Source organism: Alligator mississippiensis, chromosome 14, assembly GCF_030867095.1.
Source record: "Alligator mississippiensis isolate rAllMis1 chromosome 14, rAllMis1, whole genome shotgun sequence".
Lineage (NCBI taxonomy): Eukaryota > Metazoa > Chordata > Crocodylia > Alligatoridae > Alligator > Alligator mississippiensis.
Genome location: NC_081837.1, coordinates 9,308,763 through 9,330,057, shown reverse-complemented (window position 1 = coordinate 9,330,057; position 21,295 = coordinate 9,308,763). Strand labels below are relative to the sequence as shown.

The 21,295-nt window shown below is 46.3% G+C and overlaps 1 protein-coding gene across 4 annotated transcripts in view; it reads left to right on the top strand.

Moving 5' to 3' along the window:
• Window positions 1–21,295, top strand: part of PITPNM3 (PITPNM family member 3) — a 317,984-nt gene that overhangs the window by 28,681 nt on the left and 268,008 nt on the right. Inside the window, exon 1 of one of the 4 annotated variants that reach the window (XM_059717444.1) lies at window positions 19,365–19,430. The exons of the other annotated variants lie outside the window; for them this stretch is intronic. The gene's annotated coding sequence lies outside the window, so the exon portion shown is untranslated. Of the gene's footprint in view, window positions 1–19,364; window positions 19,431–21,295 lie in introns of those variants that run through there. 4 annotated transcript variants of the gene reach the window in all.

Below are 21,295 nucleotides of genomic sequence, written 5' to 3'. Positions count from 1 at the left end.
GTATGCCTTTATATGCAGGTGTGCAAAATTCTCTCCACTATTTTACCTTGCAGATGGCAACAACTCCTGAAAACTATGCAGATTGGCACCCTCTGCTCAGTGAAATGTGGATTAGAAAGATGCATCCATTGCATCTTGAATAACGTTTGCAGTGTTAGTGCCTCACTCAAATTAACCTCTTCAAACACTAGCTTTCCTAGAATGTCTCCAGTCTTTGCAGCATGTTTTTTTTGTTTTTTTGTTTTTTTGCTTCCACTAGCAGATGCATCTTTCACATTAGGCCAAGTGCAAAGCGCAGTCAGATATACTGCATGATAATCCCAACGGTCATCTTAACTGTTTGTAAACCAACTTCTCTGTACCTTGGTTGCCTTTAGTATGGGTGGAAAGGACTTCCACTGTCCGCATTCACTTTTGCAGTCATTTTTCGATTGTATAATGACAGGAATAATGCTCACTTTCTTGAATGTCATCAGCATGAGTCTTAGCAATTCACAGTCACTGGTGGGTAGGAAAGCATCAAGGATTTTAGGGAAGGGCTATTGCAATAACCAAGGGAATAGAGAATTTAAACAAAAGGAGACTAAGAGAGTTTGCTCTACTTAACCTAGCTAAGCAAAGGCTTGGAAAGGACTGTGATTCCCATCTATAGATGTCATAAAGGGGCTAGATACTAGTGGGAATATCAACTGAAAGTCAATACTGGCACAAGAACAAGCAGATAGAAATGAAGGTTGGCTTATAACCTTTGCAGCAGTGAGGTGCAGGAATAGCCTTCTATGCAGAGTGGCAGGTGTGAAGAAAAGTATAGTGATCGGTTTGTGGAACAGGTAATATGCAATGGCGGCATGTATTTTCCCCCCGAGTTTACGTTCCTGAAATTTTCATTTCCTTGGCTCTGTATTTAAGACATGGTTGCTGTCAGTACAGCTGCTGCTTAGCACAGGACACGGGGGTGCTGTGGGGTCTTTTTCCATCAGTTGGCCACGAGCATACGTATCTTTGCCAATTCTAACATAGAAACTGGTCACACTAATAGCTGTGCTGAGCCCATGAGCTCATTTCATGCTGGTGTGTACCAGCCGAGTGCTGATGAGAATACCTAGGCTTTGCTTAATGCTTTAAATTTTCAGAGCACTTCTCAACCAGGAACCAATTCTCTGGGTAGATGGCAATTTACTTTCAGCAACTGCTGACTTAGCCTGGAGTTGTACCAATACCTAGGAATGAGAGACTCTGAACCGATTATAAATTCCCTTCTCCCAACTCGGCTCCCTGCTTAACAGTCCTCAGGTGTAATGTATGTACTATAAATCCATGAAGTTTAGAGTTTCTGTTTTTTCTTTAATGTAAGTGAGATATTGTGGAATCTTTTATCATTGCTTTGTGCTCCTCTGCCATTACTGCTGCTTCCCATTTATGTGGTTAGTATATGCCTGCTCATATAATGAGGCCCCGGGGCAGCTCTAATTTATTGCTTCTGGCTATAATGAGCACTTCTTAAGTTTCAGAAACTGAAAATCTTCCATTGCTTTGCATTATGACTGCTCCCTGCTTGCTTAGGCACACTCCACTTCTCCTCCCAGATTTTTAATATGGCCTAATTTGTGGCTGGCTTTCTGATAGTGGAGTATTGATTTTTGCAGACTGATGGCTGTTACATAAACATATTAGGTGCAAAGCCACTGTAGGCAGGTGGGGAGGACAGATACTTGAGAGAGAGAGGGGATGGGAGATTAATAAATAAAGCAAGGTTACAGTCCCAGCCCTTACAGTGACATAGTTTATTTAAGATTATATTCCATATAACTTCTTGGGGGGAGAGAAGAAATTTATTAAGTGCATGGGGGTACCTTTCTTGAAAATGGTCTCCTCACTGGCTGAGGGGAGAGGGATTGTTGCAGCGTTAGGTTCATCACAGCTGCCTGCTATTGAGCCTAGAGCAAAAAACAACCTGCATCTGGGTAATAGATGGGTATCACCTACCAAAATTAAAAAATCATTTCTGTAATCACAAGTTCGGGTTAAAATACACCCATAAAATAGCCATGAGAGTTAGAAACCTATGCTTCTGTAACAGAAACAGAGACTGTCATGCAACATCACAATTTCAGGATCTGGGGCTCGAGGAACAGCATTGAACATATTAAACTTTGAATAAAATTATGAAAGTTAGCAACAAATGCTGCCTTTCAACGGAATCATTCGTAATAGGATAAATTGCCAATTGGATGAGTAGAGGAAGAAACCAGAGGGGCATTAAGGCTGTCAATCATGCAATGAGGTCACTGTCATTGAATTAAATAGGCGGTTTTGAGACACAAGGATGATAACCTGGCTATTTTCAAAGTTTGCATGAAGCAGCATGAATTTGCTACAGAAATGGCAGATGTTGCTGGTGAAGTATCAGGAACTGGAGTTTGCTAAAGTGTTAAAACATGTTTGGTGGCAATAGCTTCTTTTACAAGCGAGATAATATTTTCGTGATTTTTGGTTTCTGTGCTAATTCAGTTTAATGACTAGTTTGCTTGGAGCAGAGAGCTGAAGAAGCAGAAAAGCTTGTTCTTCACTTCCAATCAATCTATGGATAAAAATGATGCATGAGAAACCAAGGCCTGTTCCTTCTAAAATCTTGAATGACATGGCAACTGGAAAGAGTGGGTTTAATTCACTAACTACAGGTGATTCTCCCTTTGGCTAGGGACAGAAGTTACACATAAACTGGTTTAAGTGATCAGAAACTGGTTTAAACCTGTAACAGAACAGATGTGCAGTGCACATAAAGCAGTTTGAAAATGGCTGATACCAGTTTGAGATAAACCTGGCTGAATGTAGTATCAGACTTAACTGATTTGGGTCAAATCAGTTTATACAATGTCTGTCCCAACCCCCTTGCTGGTTTAAGATAAACCAGATGCCCCAGCTTGCTCTCTGGGCTGGGCGGGGCTCTCTGCTCCACAGCACATCTGGCCCCTCCCCTCTGCTCCCTGGCTGGAGCTCCAGCAGACAGTGTGGACTGCTTCCTCCCTCCCCCTCACCATTCCTTGCTAAGCAGGATTTCCCCACAGGCCTCTGCCTTGCGGAGAGGTGTCTACGTATTAGCTAGCAGACCACATGCTGGCTATGGTCCATGCTGAATCAACAGGTAGCTGGGAACATCCCTTTGTTTTCTTAATGGGTTGATAAACACTGAGTTAGGGGTGATAAACACTGTTATCAGTTCCCTGCTGGACTAATCAGAGTGTCTTGCTGGGGTCTGGCCATGCCTCCCCTTAGCTCAGTGCTGAGGAAGGGAGGGAGGGCTGTTCTAAAATTGATTTATCCTCGCCAGGTTAGACTAACCTGCAAAGATTGAATTAATTCAGGCTCAGGTTTTTTAATGTCTGTCCCTTGCCTAAAAGAACAGAAGTTCAGTGCACATAAATCAGTTTCAAAATGGCTGAAACTTGTTTAAGAATAACCTGGCTGAAGGTAGTATCAAACTTAATTGATTTGGGTCAAACGGTTTATGAAACTTCTGTGCCAGACCCCTTCATGGTTTAAGTTTAAATCATAGTCCCCTAGCATGCTTTTCAGCCCCAGGCTGGACTGTGCTCTCTGTTCCAGCAGAGAAGGGTTGGTGGGGGAAGGCAGGGATTCCCCTCCCCAACTGCCACTGGGATCTGGGGCCAGGGAGGGGGGTTTAACTCCCCTTCCCTTGATTAAACCCACCTTCCCCAAGTGCAGAGCTGCCCTGCCCCTGCTAAACTTACTGAAAGTTACTGCTGACCGTGACTCGACTACAAATCCCAGAGGCACTTGGAAGTAGGAAAAGGAAGTGATGATCAACCCTGCAGAGTCCTGCTACTGTGATCTTGGACTGCAAATCTCAGAGACCTCGGGGGCAGCAGGAAGATGTGAACACAGAGACCATGCTGGCTATGTTCCAGAGACCTGTGGTCTACTGCCTTCCTCTAGCTCATGGCTTGAGCCACTGGAGGGATGTGGCTGCATTTCCTGAATCAAAAGTGAATGTGTATCCAGGTGTTTCTCAGTTTAATCTCTGCAGTTTAGACTAACCTGCAATTCAGCCTTGAGCTTTTTGGCTGTCTGTACTTGGCCTTTGTGTTGTTAACTGGTTTTAAACACAGAATGTATTGTGGCAGACTCTCTCAACAGCCAGGAAGTTTAAGGTAGGTTTCATTTAACTTAAAAATACAGCATTTGTTGACTTGAATTCCAATTTCTGTCCAAACAGAGCTTGAAACAAATGCAATTAAAAATTAAGTGTATCATTCATCATGTTTTATAATAGGAAATTCCTTTTATCACACTTTTTTCTTTGTAAGTTGTTATATAGTATATACACGTACAATGATAGCATATCCTCCTGAAGAGGTGTGGCGAACAACAAATGCCAAATACAGCACAGTCTAAAGCTACATAGGGAGTTGGTGGAAAACAACACAACACACTCCAGGGCTGCTGCCTTAGTTCCCTATTGATTTGAGATGCTCTGCTTCTTCAACTGCTGTAATGCTGTTACAGATGGGCGCCTTGTGAAAATCCCACTAGTTATCTACCTGCTTTTGGCAAAGGTCTTTGTGCCTCTAAAATCTGGTCCAGAATTACATTTGAAAATGGGATTTGCAGCCAATGTTACTTGGGAGCTTGAAACAATCTTACCATAGGTGGTATGCACCAATGCTCTTGATATCAAAGACACACTTTGGCTTTCTTGATGCAGATGCGATGGGGGAAGGAGGAACACAAGCGTATTTACAATCCTGTTGGTTTGGTGTATTTTAAAAAGAAAAATCTCTGGTCATGAACTACTGAAAGCTTGCTGCACTTTTTGGCATGTTATAATTTAGGTTGTAAGATTACGTCCATTTTATCATTTGAAACTCAGTTGAAACTGAGAATCCTAATTAACCTAGCATTGCTTAAATGTGTTTATCTGGGAATTCTTGTCTTACTTCTTGTGACATGAATGTTAAAGACTTTTCTTTTACTCTTCAATGTTTGAAGGAGAAAACAATACAAAACAAGTGGCCTTGGCTACCAGGTAACGCAACAGTAATTTCTACAGAAATCACAGTTCTACTCATTTCTTCCTGTTTGTTACCAGTACTTGAGCTTCACACAGGTTTATAGTCTAATAAACCAGATTTTATTTTCTGAAGGCAAATAATGAATCACCATAGTAATGAACTTGCAGCATAATGATACAATAGTGCACAGTGTGAGGACCCTAGGTTTCATTGCTGGGAAATGCTAACTGTTCCTAAGCACAAGAGGTTGAAAAAAATACTTGACAGTGGGAAAAACTGGACATTCCAGCAGCTGAGTCCTTGCCACCAGGGGCTGATGAGCCATGGCAAAAGTGGTAAAGTCTCAACCACCTCTGCACCGGAGTTGAACACTCCAAGAAACTAGTGAAGAAGTGGGGCTACGCCATTGGTTCAACCAGCTGCAAGTGCAACAGAGCCTCAGATGGTGCAACACCTGCTGCAGTGCCTGCTGCTTAAAGGCACATGTATAATGGAAGATCTTGCAAAATACAAGAAATAAACACAAGTATGTGTAATAAAATGGTCACATGTGGTGTATAGACATGAGAAAAACAGCACTCTGTGGGAGGATCCAAAGCCTATTGACTCTGAACTCAATGGACTTTGGATTAGGCAACCAAAAAAAGAGGCAGGAGTGTATAGTGAGTCACCAGTGTTGTTTGAGCAGGAGGATGGGGAGAAAACAACTTCTAGGCAAGATGAACTTTGCCTGCCCTGCGTGTCCTCTTGGCTCCCTGTGTATTGTTATCAATGGATAATGAGTCCCGGCTCAATTGTCTGTAGCAAAGAACTGGATTCTATCCCAATGGCTAGGGACAGACATTACACATAAACTGGTTTAAGTGATCAGAAGCTGGTTTAAACCTGTAACAGAAGAGATGTTCAGTGCACATAAACCAGTTTGAGATGAACCTGGCTGAATATAGTATCAGACTTAATTGATTTGGGTTAAACCAGTTTATACATTGTCTGTCTGTCCCAGACCCCTTGCTGGTTTAAGATAACCCAGATACCCCCAGCATCCCAGCATGCTCTCTGTTCTGGGTGGGGCTCTCTGCTCCACAGCAGAGCTGACTCCTCCCCTCTGCTCCCTGGCCAGAGCTCTGGCAGAGACTGCAGACACAGCAGGGTCTGCCTGGCTTCCCTATGTCCCCTCCTCCCTCCCCAACCCCATGGCCCCCAAGCATGTGGTATGCTAGCTAGTGCTGAGAGGTGTCTGTGTGCATCTCTCTCTCACCATTTTCAGTGGGACAGGCAGACAGAACAGTGACTGCTTAGGGCTATTTGGAGCTAATCAACAGGTCAGCTGGTAAGCTCTTTGAGAAGAGTTTGAAGTAGTGGAGCGAGCCTGTTGTTTTGCTGATTGTCACAACCCAAAGTTGTGATTTTTTTGTTTGTGTGTGTGCTTCAGCACTGCTAAATTATTTCCCACCAAATTTGTTGCTTTTTTTGCACGGTAGAGTTCTCTGCTGCAAGAAAGAACTCTGGTGCAACGGGGGATTTCCCGCCAAATTGTAGCTTCTTTGCAGTGTGCATCTCTTTCTTGCATTGTAGTGATACACGTTGTAAAGAAGTTCCCGCCATTTGTATTAGGATTCACGCCATGTTATTGGCCCATTCCTAATGTAGGCACACGTGGCAGCTAGCGATTGGCTTGCTAGCCGTACATAAGGCTTGGGTAGTTTCCGCCCAAGTCGGAGGAGGGAGGACGAGAGAGATTCTGTGTGAAGATCTCCAAGCGCTACGGACCCTCGCGGACCCGGCGCGCCTCCCCTAAGTAGGCAATAGAGGCAATAGAACCGGGTCTACGGAGCTTTTGCTTCTCGCCTCTCCCTGTCGCCGAGCGCAATCCTAGACGTATCCCTTTCCTGTAATTTCAGACCCGCGGAGCCTAGCAAACTCCGGGGAAAACTTATCGGATCCACGGAGCCTAAGTAACTCCGGGGAAACTTTTCGAACCCAACTTAACCGGACCCGCGGAGCCTAGCAAACTCCGTGGGAGCAATCGATTTGTCAGAGTCCTCCAACGAGGGTTCAAGCGGGAGCTGTGCCTGGAAACCTGTCCAGCCTACAGCAATACCATCTTTGGGTGTAAGTAAATAATCTTTTCAATCAACCATTACGCCTCCATGACTAATTCTAACTCGCGTGCGCTAAACCGCCCCGCGGTTCTCTCCTGCCCCGCGTGCCCGGGCTGCTGGCCACAGCCCGCGTGCACCGAAGACGGGTCCGGTTCGACCCTGGCTCGCCCCCGGCTAGCCCATGGCGGCCAGAATGGGATCGGAATCACCGCTGCGCATGGCGACGAGGGTGGGATCGGGGCCCGGCCCACACACTGATGAGGTGATAATCACTGTTATCAGCTCCCTGCTGGGTTGCTCACCTGTCAGTTTGCTGCAGACAGTATAAAGAAGCAAGGGGGGAGTTTGAAAAGCTCCGTATCATCAACAAATGCATGCACAGCACACCCCTCCCCCCCTTGTCTCAGAGTGATAGCAGGGGGCTGAGGGCTGGCAACATTCCCACCTCTTGAGCAGTCAATGGGGAAAAGCCCGGGATGGTGCAGGCACACCTCCCTAATCAGAGATCCTGGTCACCCCCCCATCCTCCCTCCAGCTCAGTACTGTACGAGGGAAGGGAGGGCTGCTCTAGCACCTCCCCCCAGCTTCTAGCCTGAGCCACTGCAGGCATGTGCCTGAATTTCCTCAGCCCAGAGAGAATGTTTGTCCAGTTGCAAACCGGTTCAGCCTAGCCAGGTTAGATTAACCTGCAAAGACTGAAACAATTCAGGCTTGGGCTTTTTGAATGTGTCCCTAGCCAGTATGTTCTACCACTCAATACCTCCCCTATGCTCTTAGCTCTGGATGACATGCAGCCCCTTTTATTAAGAGTTTGGGTGATTAGGGATGGAATTGTTCATGTGTTTGCCTGAGCCATGGCTGGAGCCATCTCTACCTTCCATTTGTAACTCCCCTTGGCACTTTTACATTAGGAGCCCTGCCAGAGTCGGAGAGAATCTGTATGTGCTAGATCTATATTGCAGCGTCACATTGCCATGCATAGTCATGTGTTCTTCCCAGCTAGATTTGTTTTACGTTAAGGTTTTTGTGTGGCTCAACAGGGGGTACTTTGTATAAATCACTGAAACACCTGGTGTCTTTTGAGGTTTGTTTGCACAAGCTGGTGGAGGTGGAAGGGCCAGCCTACCTCAGTGTGGTCCCAAAAAACAGGTAAAAAGATCAGATGAAGTAAGCAGACCTCCCTTCTTGCTGCCAAAAAAACAACAGAGGGAGTCCACAGGGAGGGAACAGCTTATCAATGCCAGCAGACTTCGAGCATGCTGTTTACTATTTATAGGAATGGATCAATTTTAAGCAAAGACAGCAAGTTCATGCAACAGCTGTTAGCAAGTTGTCTTTTTTATTTGATTGTACTGTAGATGATAGTCCATCAGGTGTGCATTGAATTGCAGAATCCAGTTCATTTGTGTCTTGAGCTCTAAATTACCCTCCTCTTTGTTCAAGGCTCCCAAGAGATGTTTCGGCAGGGGGAAAAAAGAAATCTCGCTACTTTTTGCCCTTATTAATTCCTGTGAGCTAGCTCGCTGGAACATAGCACATCTCCATAGCACATCTCAAAGGTACTAGAAAGAATTGCTCCTAGTAGGGAACACAAGTGTGCTGTAGTAGGCACTGATATTGCTAAGATGTTTTTCTGCCTTTGAGGGATGAAACAGAAGCCCTTTGAACAGCAGGTTAGGTTTTTTTTAGATTTAATTAAGAGAAATCCAGATGGATATAAGGCTATGGGAAATCTGGGGAGGGCAAGAAATCAATAACATGATGAGATGGGAGCCTTGTTGCTACCTAGACTCAACTGAGGACGCTGCCTCATTTTGTGTGGGCAAACATTGCATGTTCTTGTTTAAATGCTAACCTGCTAAATTGCATGGCTTTACAAAAAATGAGCTTATGCAAAAGTGAATTTCGGTAGGTTTTAGTTGTTTCTGTTGTTTCACCTTCTTCCTTTTCATTTGTGGCAGATGGTAATTGAAGAAACTAACTGCCTATATATGAGTAGTGCTTAAAGTTTCCTTTCATTTGGACTCTTCGGGGCTTGTACGCTGACATCTTTCCTTGCCTTCCCTTCATAATTAGGAAATAAAGTTGCTCCATTTTAAAAAGCTACCAACAATGTTCCATTGGCTTCCAGGCACAATATGTTTACTAAAAGCTCTTTAATTCAATGTGTGATCTAAAACAAACTGACTTTGCTTTCATTCTGCTAGCTACAGTGCTGAGATTTTGTAAAATGGTAGTAAGGGACTTAAAAAAAAAAGAAAGAAAGAAAGAAAACAAGGCCCTTAAATACAAATGATAAGGCTTATCTATTGCCTGAGCACTTTCATTTATTGTTTTCTTCAGAGTTTTTATGGTAATTCCACTGATGGGAGTTTCTACTAGCTCATGTAGAGGGTTAAATCTTGATGGTTGGAGCAGACATTGTCTGCAAGATGTTGGATGGCCTCTTACTGTACCTAGGTTCTAACTTTAGAAAAGCTTATTTATTCAGGAGAACTTAAAAGCAAGCAGATGAGCAGGCTCTTGGCTGAATCTAAGGAGCACAGTCGAACTCTGGAAGAGCAACATTTTGAGATATTAGGGAAAAGTGAAATGGTAAGATGAACTTCATTTCATACCCTAAACAAACAAAAGCACACTAGTTTTTGCTCTAACTAGACTGAGTAGCAATATTGATGCAGGTGTAGCAACATAGACATCAGGACAGGTTTTTGAACCACCAGAGCCTCTGGGCAGCGTCTTTGCTGTGACTGTCACCCCAGGCTCAATGGCTATGGAGCTAATCAACAGATAGCTGGTAATGTCCCTCTGTTCCTTCCTTGGAAAAAGTTGTTTAAGAAGAGCTTGAACTAATGAGAGAAGCTTTGTTTTGATTGATGGGATGATAAATGCTAACAACTCTCTGTGTAACTCAGTGCTCTGTTATCAACTCCCTGCTGGCTCCCTTGCTGGTCAGCTTGGGGCGGGGTGGAGTGGGGAAGCCTCCCTAATCGGAGCATCCTGCCAGGGCTTGGCCATGCCCCACTAAGCTCAACACTATACAAGTGAGGGGAGGGCTGCTCTAGTGCCCCCTAACTTCTAGCCTGAGCCAGTGCAGACATGTGCCTGCATTTCCTCAGTCAGTTACAAACCAATTTAGCCTAGCCATGTTAGACTAACCTGCAAAGATTGAATCCATTCAGGTTCAGGCTTTTTGAATGTCTGTCCCTAGCCAATAGGTTAAAGCTAGGATGGGTGTACTATTCTTAGTTAAAGAGGGCGCTAAAGAGTCTTCTCCAGCTCTAATTCTGTTACTTGTATTTGCAAACCTCTTTTCTAATTATGGAATTATGTCAAGCATTTGTTACTGTTGCTGTAATGTGAAGTCTCTTTTATCGTCCTTTTTATGTGCCACCGAGTTCTACAATACTCCTTTATGCTTGTTCTTTCATTGAAATGGAAATGCAGATCAAGAGAGGAACTGAACCCCAAACCATCCCCGAGTGCTCCTGTAACAAAGAGCCAATGTTAACTAACAGCAACCAGTTAAAAAGCATGGAAATATGAAAAGTTTTCAGCAGCACATCTGAAAAAGTGGGTAGAGGTTTGTCAGCCGGAGATCTGAATTAACTTATCTGTAGAGACCTTAGGAACTTGTCACGAATCAGAATCGGATCCTTTTTACACTGCTGTTTAAGAGAGCCTTACAATGAGTGTAAATAACTGGACCCACGTTACCGTTGCTGAAGCAGTGATGGGGCAAAGGAGCAACTTTTTTGTCCAGTCGAGAGCAACAAACTGATTAGAGGTCTGGGAAGCATAACTTATGAGGGTTGTTTAGTCTGGGGAAGAGAAGACTGAGGTGATAAAGTCTTCAAATTCCTAATGGGTGATAAAAGAGAGGATGGAGCTGGGTTTTTTCTCTGTGGCTGGAGGGGACAGGACTAGGGACAATGTTCTCAAACTGCATCAGGGGAGATTTAGGTTGGAGATTAGACAGAACTATCTGACTATATGGGTGGTCAAGTACTGGAACAAGCTACCTTGACGGGTTGTGAAATCTCCATTCCTGGAAATTTTCAAGGGCAGGTTAGATAGACAGTTGGTTGAGATTTGGTTTAGTTGGGGATGATCCTGCCTTGAACATGGAGCCTGGGTTAAAGGCCTTAGGAAAGCAGGGCTGGAAAGGCCCTTACAATGATCAATGGGAATCAGATACTTAAGGTCAGAGTCTATCCCCTCTCCCTCCCCACTTGAGGCGCAGAAGGGGAATTCTCATCCACCCTACTCGAGTCCCTGAAAAACAATTAAATGCAAAAGGTTGGTGGGTCTCCTCCCCTTCCTCCTCACTGCTTTCTTGTGACTCAATCTTAAGGGTGAGTTGACAGTATATTACAAAACTAGATGCATGTGGGATATTAGTAGGAATTGAACAGGGTGGACTAGAATTGCAATTAGGTGCCCAAGTCCATTTAGATGCCTAATACATGTAATGAGATCTGACCCTAACTAGCTGTGCTGCTAATGACCCCTTTTCCTCAGAGAATTTGCCCCCTAGTGTTTAAATGAAACCAATATTGCCCCAAACCTTTTTCCTTTTGCCAAACTTAGATTTTTTTGTGATGATCAGTCTGCCTAAGTTGCTACTAATATTACAGTAAAATGTTGCTCCCTAGGAACTTGTTCTCAGTTTCTTGATGCTTACTGCTGGTTCAAGGTAATTCTTTTCCCTGTTTGGGGGATATAATATAGCATTTTTAAAACACTGTTTTAGAATACTTATGGCATGACAACTTGGAAGGGATTTAAAAACTGTTTCTGAAGAGTAATAAAATGAAGTTTTAAAATATTTTAAAACCACCTCCTAGGAGGGTTTTTGAAGCACGTTAGGGATTTTTTAGAAGCCTCTGTCTAGGTCTATGTCTTCCTTGGCAAGGAAGATTTTCTTCTAATATCCTGGAACCTCTGTTAGTGCTGATTTTGGCTATTTATTTAAACAGAGCTACTTCAACCCTCAGAAGCATGTGGATGGGTTTTGAGGATGGGTTTTGAGGTGGATTGATAGGGCTGTCAGCTGGAACCAAGCATGCTCTGATCATGGCTCTTGTTGACTTGTAACTAGACTTTTTTCAGCTTCTTCTCTATGCCTGGGTTTGCCCCATTGCTACGATAGAGAGAAGATCTCTGTCTGTTCTGAGGCTTATGCCTGGCTACACTCAGGTTTTCAATGGAAGTGATTGTTTCTGCAAAAGGCTTGTTTGATTTAAGTCGAATTCACAAGCAATTCCTGTTGGGTGCTAACTCTCTGCAAGTGATGCTAATATGGCCTGTTTTCTGAACCGCTGGCCTCACTGTTTTAATTCCTTTTTGCATTTGGCCTAACTACTTCCAGAGGGCATGTGCCTGCTTATTTATGCATGCGAACCTGTATCTGTTCCAGAGATGGTGGGCGTCTTGGTGGGGCAGTGAGGAAGCAAAATTTGTTTCAGGAATATAAGCTGTAGTTTAGTAAGTGCCCAGGAGGCTTGATTCTGCTTCTCCAGTTCTTGTTGGTTTTTTTTTTTCTTCTTCCTCCTGTATTATTGATACTGTTTTTCAGTGTCAATAATGCAAGAGAAAAGTAGGACAAGCTTTTCCAGTATTTCCTTTCCTCTGATTTGGTTGAAATTGCAATGATGCAGCAGCTGTGAAAGATTTCCATTATAATGCGTGACGCATGGCTCATAAGAAAATGTCTCATCTCTCTGGCCATTAAATAAGGAGCTCATATCTCTAGGTCAAAAGAGCATCCCTAGTGCCAGCTGTGAGTCTGTGCCCTGCTTACCATTGTCATGGACTCAGAGCTATGTCTACACAGTAAACTTACTGTGCCCAGCATCAGCAACCATCCAGCATGCTGCTTCGCTCCTTGGGAATGCCTCATAAACTGGAACCAGTATGTGCGGCTAATTTGGCATTGTAACTCAACCGTGGTAATTCGCTCTCATGAAGCAATGGAGTACTTGCTAGTGGTAACCCTTTTGCACAAGGTGCTGTGTTGCTTTTATCACAACGTCTTCAGGCTGAAACCAAGATGTGGGCTCATTGTGCGTGGCATCATGCAACCACCCTGTGAGAGATGGTCTCCCTAGGAACTTGTCTCGGATGTGACAGATAAGGGGAGAAGGCAAAAAGAGGTGCCCGAGGTTAATGCAGCACGTCGGTGGCAACACTAGGGTTAGAACTGATGTCTCCTGACTCCTAGCCCAGTGCCCTACCCTGTAGACCCTACCAGTATCCATTGGGTCACTGATTCTTAGAGTGCTTGAAGTCTCATTCGCTCATGAGCTGGGAACGCTCTGAAGTCGTCCTTCCTACCTTTTATCCGATGGTGTGCAGATAGAGCTAGTTAGCCGTGTTGGTCTGGCAGAAGGCCGGGTGGATTTGCACGGTATAGACTACAACAGAGGATGTGATAGCTTCTGTAAGCAACAGCCTGCTTCATGAGATGCTAAGAACCATGGTGATATCTGGATAAACTTTTATTCCCTAGGCTAAGCACAGACGGTCAAAAAGCCCAAGGCTGAATTGATTAATTTTCCGCAGGCTAGTCTAAACTGTGTAGATTGAACTGATAAGCAAGTGACCAGACATTCATTTTTCATTTGCGAAATGCAGCCACATGCCTACAATGGCCCAGACCAGAAGCCTCCCTGCTCAGTGGGAGCAGATGGTTTGTGTCAAAGCTAGCCTGCCCACCCTTTGAGGGTGTGGGGGGTGTGGGAGAGGTGTACAGTATCTTGGGATGCTGGGGGACTGTGAGTTAACTTAGGTTAAATCAGTTTATTAAGGTTCTGTCCCAGATCCCCTCCAGATTCAAGTTAAGTGTGGCACTACATCCATCCAGGTTTATCCTAAACAGGTTGTGGACATTTTGAAAGTGGTTTCTGAGCGCTGAACTTCTGTCGCGTTACAGATTTGAACTGGTTTCCAATCATTTAGATTGATTCATGTGTAACTTCTGTCCTTAACCCTGTAAGCTGGCTTCCTTCCCTCCTTACACACCTGGAGCAATAGCTTTGTTTCCAGAGAAGTGCTGTCGTCCCGAAGAAGTGGGGAGATAAAATGTACCCAGGCCTCCGTTGTCCTTCCTGTCTGGTTTCTGTATGTATTTGTGCTTTGTTCTGCAGCCACTTGGGTTTTTCCTTAATATAAAAGTGATGGTGGGTGGTACATCCAGTCCAAGAGACTTCTATTCATCAGCCTGGGAGCTGGCATGCCTCTCTCTTCAGGGGAGCACTTAAGGAGTAGGATTTCCCTCTCCTTTCTTCATCTGCTGCACTGTGGATGAGTCAGTCCATGAGCTCACAAGTTCTTTATCAGAAGTCCCAGTCAGAGTCCACAAAGCATTCCCCTCTCAACAGCTGCGCTTCATTGCCAGATGGAAGTAGGCAAAACCATATTAGCTTGGCATCTCGTGCTTCCTGGGTGTGAATGTCTTACCTGCCCGTGGCACTTTCTTTATATACCCACAAATCTGGACTTGAGGGCCGTCCAGTAGAGAGGAGCAGCCATGATCACGTTCTTTAGGTTGAACTCAAGGCCTGACCGTTAGACACATTGCTTTTACACATGGGTAAATGGCAGCCTCCACATCCCTAGTTGTTACAGGACATGATGCCAGCATTTCCACGTTGAAAGGCTAGTTATGAAAAAATCAGTCTTAACTCTTTTGTTGGTTTAAAGTACGCAGAGCTGCAAAGATATTAAAAGCATGTAACTTCCTCTATAACTGAAATACCGGCTTACATTTGTCTTGCCAAGCAATGACTTAGCTGTAGTTATAATTCCAGATTTTTTATTTCAATAACAACATTATTGTGCATTATGCAGCTTTACAGGAAAGAACCGTTATTTGCAGCAAAGGAGAATGGGACCTGAGCGGTGGGGTGTCTTACAAACACCAATAGGAGACAGCCCCTGCCCTGGAGAGCTGAGAGTCTAACTCATTAGTTCTTCACCTGTTTAGACTCGAGGCATCCCTTAGAAAGTGGCAGCTTTTTTTTTTTTTTACTATAGAAAAATAATAGAGCAATTCTTCTGTCACACTGGATTCTGTTCCTGGTGAAGATCTGCAGTATTACCTTGGGAAAGCCATTTCTCTGTTGTGCCTTTTTTCCCCCCCTTTTTTGCAAAGTGAATGCTAATCAGGTGTCTTGGGGCTGGTTGGTGGTGAGGGATCTTCCAGGGGAAGATGCTGTTGCATCGGGAAGCTGGTCTGTGAGACGAAGCAAATGCCTGGCTCTAGAGGAGGGCTAAGGGAGTTTCTGCTTCCTTATAGACAAAGCTGGAGATGATCATTTGTGGGAGTTACTTCCTTATATTTCCATGCCATGGGGAGAATGTACAACCCCCACTGTCCTCTGCTTATATCCTGGCCCTTGGATTATGGCACGACAGTTCTGCTGCTGTGTAGCAGCAACCACGACCTTCTAGGTAATGCAGATAGCTTTGTGTTTAACAACGTATGGCAAGCTGGCTGCTTAATCTTCACCCTGCCCCTGCATGTCATGGGAGGTGATGGGATGTCCCACGCACCGTGGAGCCGGGCTGGAGAGTGGTATGCATTGCAGCATGCTTGACGCTCAGAACCTGAGACTAAACTGGCAGAAATGGGAGAAGATGCCATGTATTTTTAGTTAATGCATTCCAAGCGGAAATAAAAGTGAAAAATGGAAATAGACAGGCACAATGAAATGTTAATGATGCAATTAAGCAGCTTCAGATTCAAGCAGCCACCTTCCTGTCTAACTCTTTGCTATTCAGTTTTTCTGAAATGGCTTTTTTAGCACATGGGCCCCAGGAAAAGCACATCAGAGTGAGGGTGTCTCTGTGCTCTCGTGTGCATGTGCTCTCTTCCCCCCCCCCAACCCCTGTAGCCCCATCAAAATATTTGGGCTTTGGGCCTGGGTAAAAGATTTGTTTGGTATGATACGCGTACATTGCTACAGTGACTTGTCGATCTCCTACTTTCGTTTCCTTTCTGATAGGATGCGACCCTTTTGAAGAGGAGGCAAAATTTCATCTCTATGCAGCTATTCTGAAATGTAGGATCAGGGATTCGGTGCGTAGTACTCTCGTCAGCAAGACGAGGAATCCTTTCTGTCATAGAAACTCCCTTCCTTGCACCCTGTCTTTGCTCGACGGAGTCTTTAGTCTTTTGGTGACCTTTCCAAAAGTGCCCTTTCCCTTCCCCTTTCTGAAATGGAGTGGAGTCACGTGGCACGGTCCTTAAATTAGAGGCTGACGTCAGGCAGAAACTTGGCTTGCTTAGAAATGCAGTCTGCTCAATTGCGTCAATAGCAGCTTATTGGCATTCTCTTCTCTGCATTCCCCCTGATCAGAATGCACCGTGTGTCACCCTAGCAAGTATTTTTATCCTTCAAGTTTTAGCAGAATTATGTGTCTGTTCCCCCCGATTTCATTTAGTTGTGTTTTTTTTTTTTAATATACCTTCATGCTTTTAAAGACCTGTTAGATTTAGGATGCGTCTAACTCCGTGCGGCAGAGCAACAGCAATAATAAAAAAAGAGAGAAAAAAGCAAGGTTAGGAAACAAAAGATGCTGATGGATATTTTTAATTGGCTCCTGCATGGTGAGCTGAACGGTAACATTTGATTGGCAAAAAAAGGTCACACAGAGGGGTACTGCGGCTCTGATGACGTTCCTCCGGATGGGAAGAGATAAGGGATATTATATTCCCGCATTTCACTGAAATTTAATTAGGATTTACCCCGGCTGTCCCTTTGTTTTCTTGGAACTTCCATGTAGCCTTATGTAGCGAACATAAACCTGCTGTGAGCATATGGGCTGTTAAGTTTTAGATCTAGGCTTGAGCTTAGTTAATGATCGTACTAGTATACATCTGTCCTTTCTACTGTTTTGTTTTGTTTTTTAAAGATCCTGATCTTGTTTTGCCTGCTTATTTTTCTGTTCAACTGTTATTTTACCCGTCAGAAAAGAGTGTCTGGAAGGAGGGTAACAGGTGATAGGTAATGAGCTCAGTAACGGTAAGTCTATCTACATGTTCCCATGCAGAGCCAAATGAGTTCAGCAACCATGGCTGCGACCAGATATACAGACTCCCGTGTCTGTACTTCAATATGTAGCCAGATTTGGGCTGCAGAGGTCGCTATGGGAGCTACGGCCACAAATTTGTGCAAATATGGGTGAATTGTGGGCGCTGAGCACTTAAAGTTTGAGCCTTGAGGTCTTGCAAAAATCTGACCCCTCATGTATTGATGGATCCTTGGGAATATGCCATTGATTCCAGTGAAGTTACACCAGGGACGAATTTGGTGCCACAACCTCCTGTTTAATTAGGCAGTACATCCCGGTGAATCGATGGACAAAGTACAGCTAGAATAGGAGAGCTAGAGCTGTGATTTGCCTACCAATATATTTGTCCTGAAGCTTTTACCTATAAGCCCATATTTAACAAATAGGCTATCAATATGGAATTCTCATTAGGATTTGAGTTGGGAAGATTGTTCTTTCTGTGCGTGGTGTTGTTATTATTTTTTAATCTATTGAAACCCATGCTGTCATTTTAGCTGGAAATCTTTATTTGTGTAATAAACAAATGCTGGTGGCTTTGCCCTTTTGCAGTTGCAGTTCTTTCCCTCTGCTGTGCAGGAAAAGCAAATCTGGCTTAAACTGCATGGTTTAAAATAATAGGTTTAACCGGCATCAAAGCAGATTTAGATCAGATCTAGGGGGGGAAAAACTTTTTAAGTGTGAGCTGTAGGACAATGGAACAAGCTGCCCGGGGAAGTCATGGACTCTTCCTTCTTTGGAGGCTTTCAAGAATAGGCTGGATAAACATTTGTCTGGGATAGTTTAGGAGCTGCAAATCCTGCATCTGCGCAGTAGCTGAATTAGATGATTCCTGAGGTCCCTTCCAAGCCTGTGAACACCGAAGAGATTCAGCTTAGAGGAAACATTTACACTGCAAGCTCCATAGACTCTTGTGAAATTCAGTCACTGCATCTGGTCTGAGGCTCCGTGTTGCATAGGTAAAATGTTATTCTCACCACTGCAGGGCTGGATTAATGCATAGGCAAACTGGGCACATGACTAGGGCCCCGAGCTGCGGGGCAGGAGAGCCCAGTCCTTCCCTCTGTGGCAGCAGCGCAAATAGCCTCATCCCCTTCCCCCTTCTGCAGTGGTGGTTACTTCCTGGCGGCGGCTCTGAGCCAGTGTTGCCAAATCCATGAATAATAAGCAGAAATGAGCTTGTTTTTTTAAAAAAGTTGCTTTAAATTTTTTTAGAGAGTCATGGGTTGCAGTTTTTTGGGCTTTTTTTAATATAAAGGTTGCTTATTTTGGGCTTTTCTGTAATACCGTGGGTCCCGGCTGCCGAAACAAGATGGGGTTGCGGAAGGGCCTGGCCTGGCCAGAACGCAGCATCCAGGCAGGGCTGCTGCTGCTACCCCAGGGACCGGTGTGCCTTCCCCAGCCTCCGGCTTGCTTGAGATACTAGATAGGGAGAGGGCAGGTGCTGTGGGGGCCTGCAGCTGGGTGGGAGCACAGGGAGGCAGCAGTAGTGCAGGACTTGGGTGGGCAGGGTGTGGGTGTAAGGGAGGGTAGGGGGTGTGGGGACCCCCCCATGGTGCACAACTGCCGCTGCCAGCAGCAGCAGCCCTCGGGGCACTCATGGACCGCACAGGCCTGGGCACAGCTCCAGCCAGCACTGCATGGTGGGAGCGATGAGCACAGTCCCACTGGCTGCCTCTCTCAGACCAGGCTCCACATGGCACATGTGCAATTCCTCACTACCAGGGAAAGCCCAGAGCCAGCTGCCTTCCCTACCCCTGCCATGTAGGTCGTGGGAGGCAGGGGGCGGGGAAGGCAGTGGCTCTAGCCTACACTGCTTCCCCCCTGTAGCTTGGAGCTGCATGTGGGCTGCACGGAGCCCAGTGTGAGAGAGGTGGCCGGCAGGGCTGTGCTCTTTGCCACCACCGTGCACGTTGCAGGGTGCTGGTGCCTGCGTGGGCCCTGAGGGCTGCTGCCTCTGTGCGCCATGTGGGGGGTCTCCACACCCCATGCACCCACACCCTGCCCCTACAATCCCCTTCCCACATAAACACCGCAAGATACCTGTGGCAGGGCACTGTTTGTGCCTGCCACTTTAAGACCTGGGGTCGAGCAGCCAGCAGGTGCTTAATTGCGGTGGCCATCTTAGAGCTCTGGCCACCCATATAAACAAGGCATTTTGCTGCTGGCTGGAGGCGCAGCAACATCACCTGGCTGCAAGGCTTTGTGGAACACCCTGGAGGTAAGGGAGGAGCTGTAGGGGATGGTCAGGAGGCTCCTGGTCCTGGGCATGACCTAAAACCCCACACTGCAGACTACAGTGAAGGCAGAATAGGCCGCCTGAATGGGGGGATCCAGGTGGGGTTCAAATAGTAGGATTCTGGGGCCCAGTGTGGGGCCGGCGATGTTGACAACAGAGGATGCCATCTGCGAGGCATGGGCTGTGGTGTAGGGGAGGTACGGAGCCGCAGATAGCACCCCTTGGCATCAGGGCAAGAAAATGGGCAGCCTCCTGCTTATTAAGATCAGTAATTAACTAATTAGCATCAAGGCGTGGCGGATGAGAAGGCGGGTGGTTAGCCCAGAAACAGGTGGGCGGGCCAAAGGTAAATTGGCCCCGAGAAGGCCCCCTGTTACAATACCCTATTGCCACACTCCCACACAATCCCCCCACATACACCTCCCACTCCCCTCTCTTTGAAGTATTGGGCTAGTTTGGGGCTTGTTTTTAAAGGCAGTGCTGCTTTTTTTTTCCTCGCAAGACTTGGCAACTCTGCTCTGAGCCCTGGCCCCCATGGGTGGCAGCACTGGGGGGCAGGTCTTGACCAGCCTGGGGTCCACAAGCTTGTTTGCCTAGGGCCCACTAAAGGGTTAATCCACCCCTGCACCACTGAAAGGTTTCTTGTGTCTCCACTTCCAAGCTTGCTGCCTGTTTAAATTGTCAGTGAGACTGCTCGGGCCCATCACGGTGCACCAGCAGGCAAAAGAAAGAATAGAGCTAGTAATCAATTCTGCATCTTTAGGACTGTTTAAGTCTGGTCTCATATTACTTATACTCTTGTAACTCTAGCCACTTTCCCTTTTCCCTCATTTCCCCCCACATTCGCCTCTGGCCACTTTCCCAACTTTTTCATTTAGGGGTGCACGGAGAAAGATTTTCGGGGCTGATACTACTAGCTGATTTTTAAGAAGGCGTATCAGCCGATACCAATCCAATTTCCGATACGCAGCCTGGCAGCTTGAAGAGCTGCTTGCAGCTGGTAAGTTTGTTGTGATGGGGGGGGGGCAGATCAAGGCCCCCATGATAAGGGAATGGGGCTCGGGCTGCCCAGCCAGGGTGGGGCGGTGTGCGGGACAGAGCTGTGGCTCGTCCCGGAGGGGTGTGTATGGGGGATAGGGGCGGCTCCCACCGCTGCGCACATCCCGGGAGGGCACGGGGGCTTGTGCTCCCTGATCTGTGCAGAGTGGGGTGGGCTGCAGCTGTGGGCTGGGGCTGCGTCGGGTTCTTGTTGGCGTATGCGGGGGGAGGTGTTTGGGCTGGGCCTGTGCTGGGGTGGGTGGCAGCAGTGCTGGAAGGGGCTGCAGCCACCGCAAAACTTTCTGTAGCCTCCTCCCAGGACCACTGCCACTGCCTGCCCTTAGCACCACCACGGCCCAATGCACGCCGCCCCCCCCCCCCCACGCCAGGAAGAGTCCAGTGCAGCCCTGGCTCCAGCACACAGCTGGAGCCAAGCCTGCCCTGCCCCGCCCCATGCAGATCTGGGAGCACATGCTGACCCTCCCCCAGTGCCCTCCCAGTGTATGTGCAGTGGCAGGAGCTGCACCCCCCCCCCCCACACCTGGATGAGCCACAGCTCCATCCTGTGCCCTGCTCCACTCTGCCCTGGCTGGGCAGCCCCAGCCCCACTCCCTCCCACACCATGGGGGTCTTGATCTGCACCCCATCCCCCTTTCCTCCCCCTCCCCTTCCACCACAGTGGACTTAGCAGCTGCACACAGCTCTTCAAGCTGCTGGGCTGTGCTCCTCTCCACCTACGTTCTGTGCTGCAGCTGCGTGCATGCACAGGCATTTATTGTCCAAATTATCGGCCACATCAGGCCGATTTC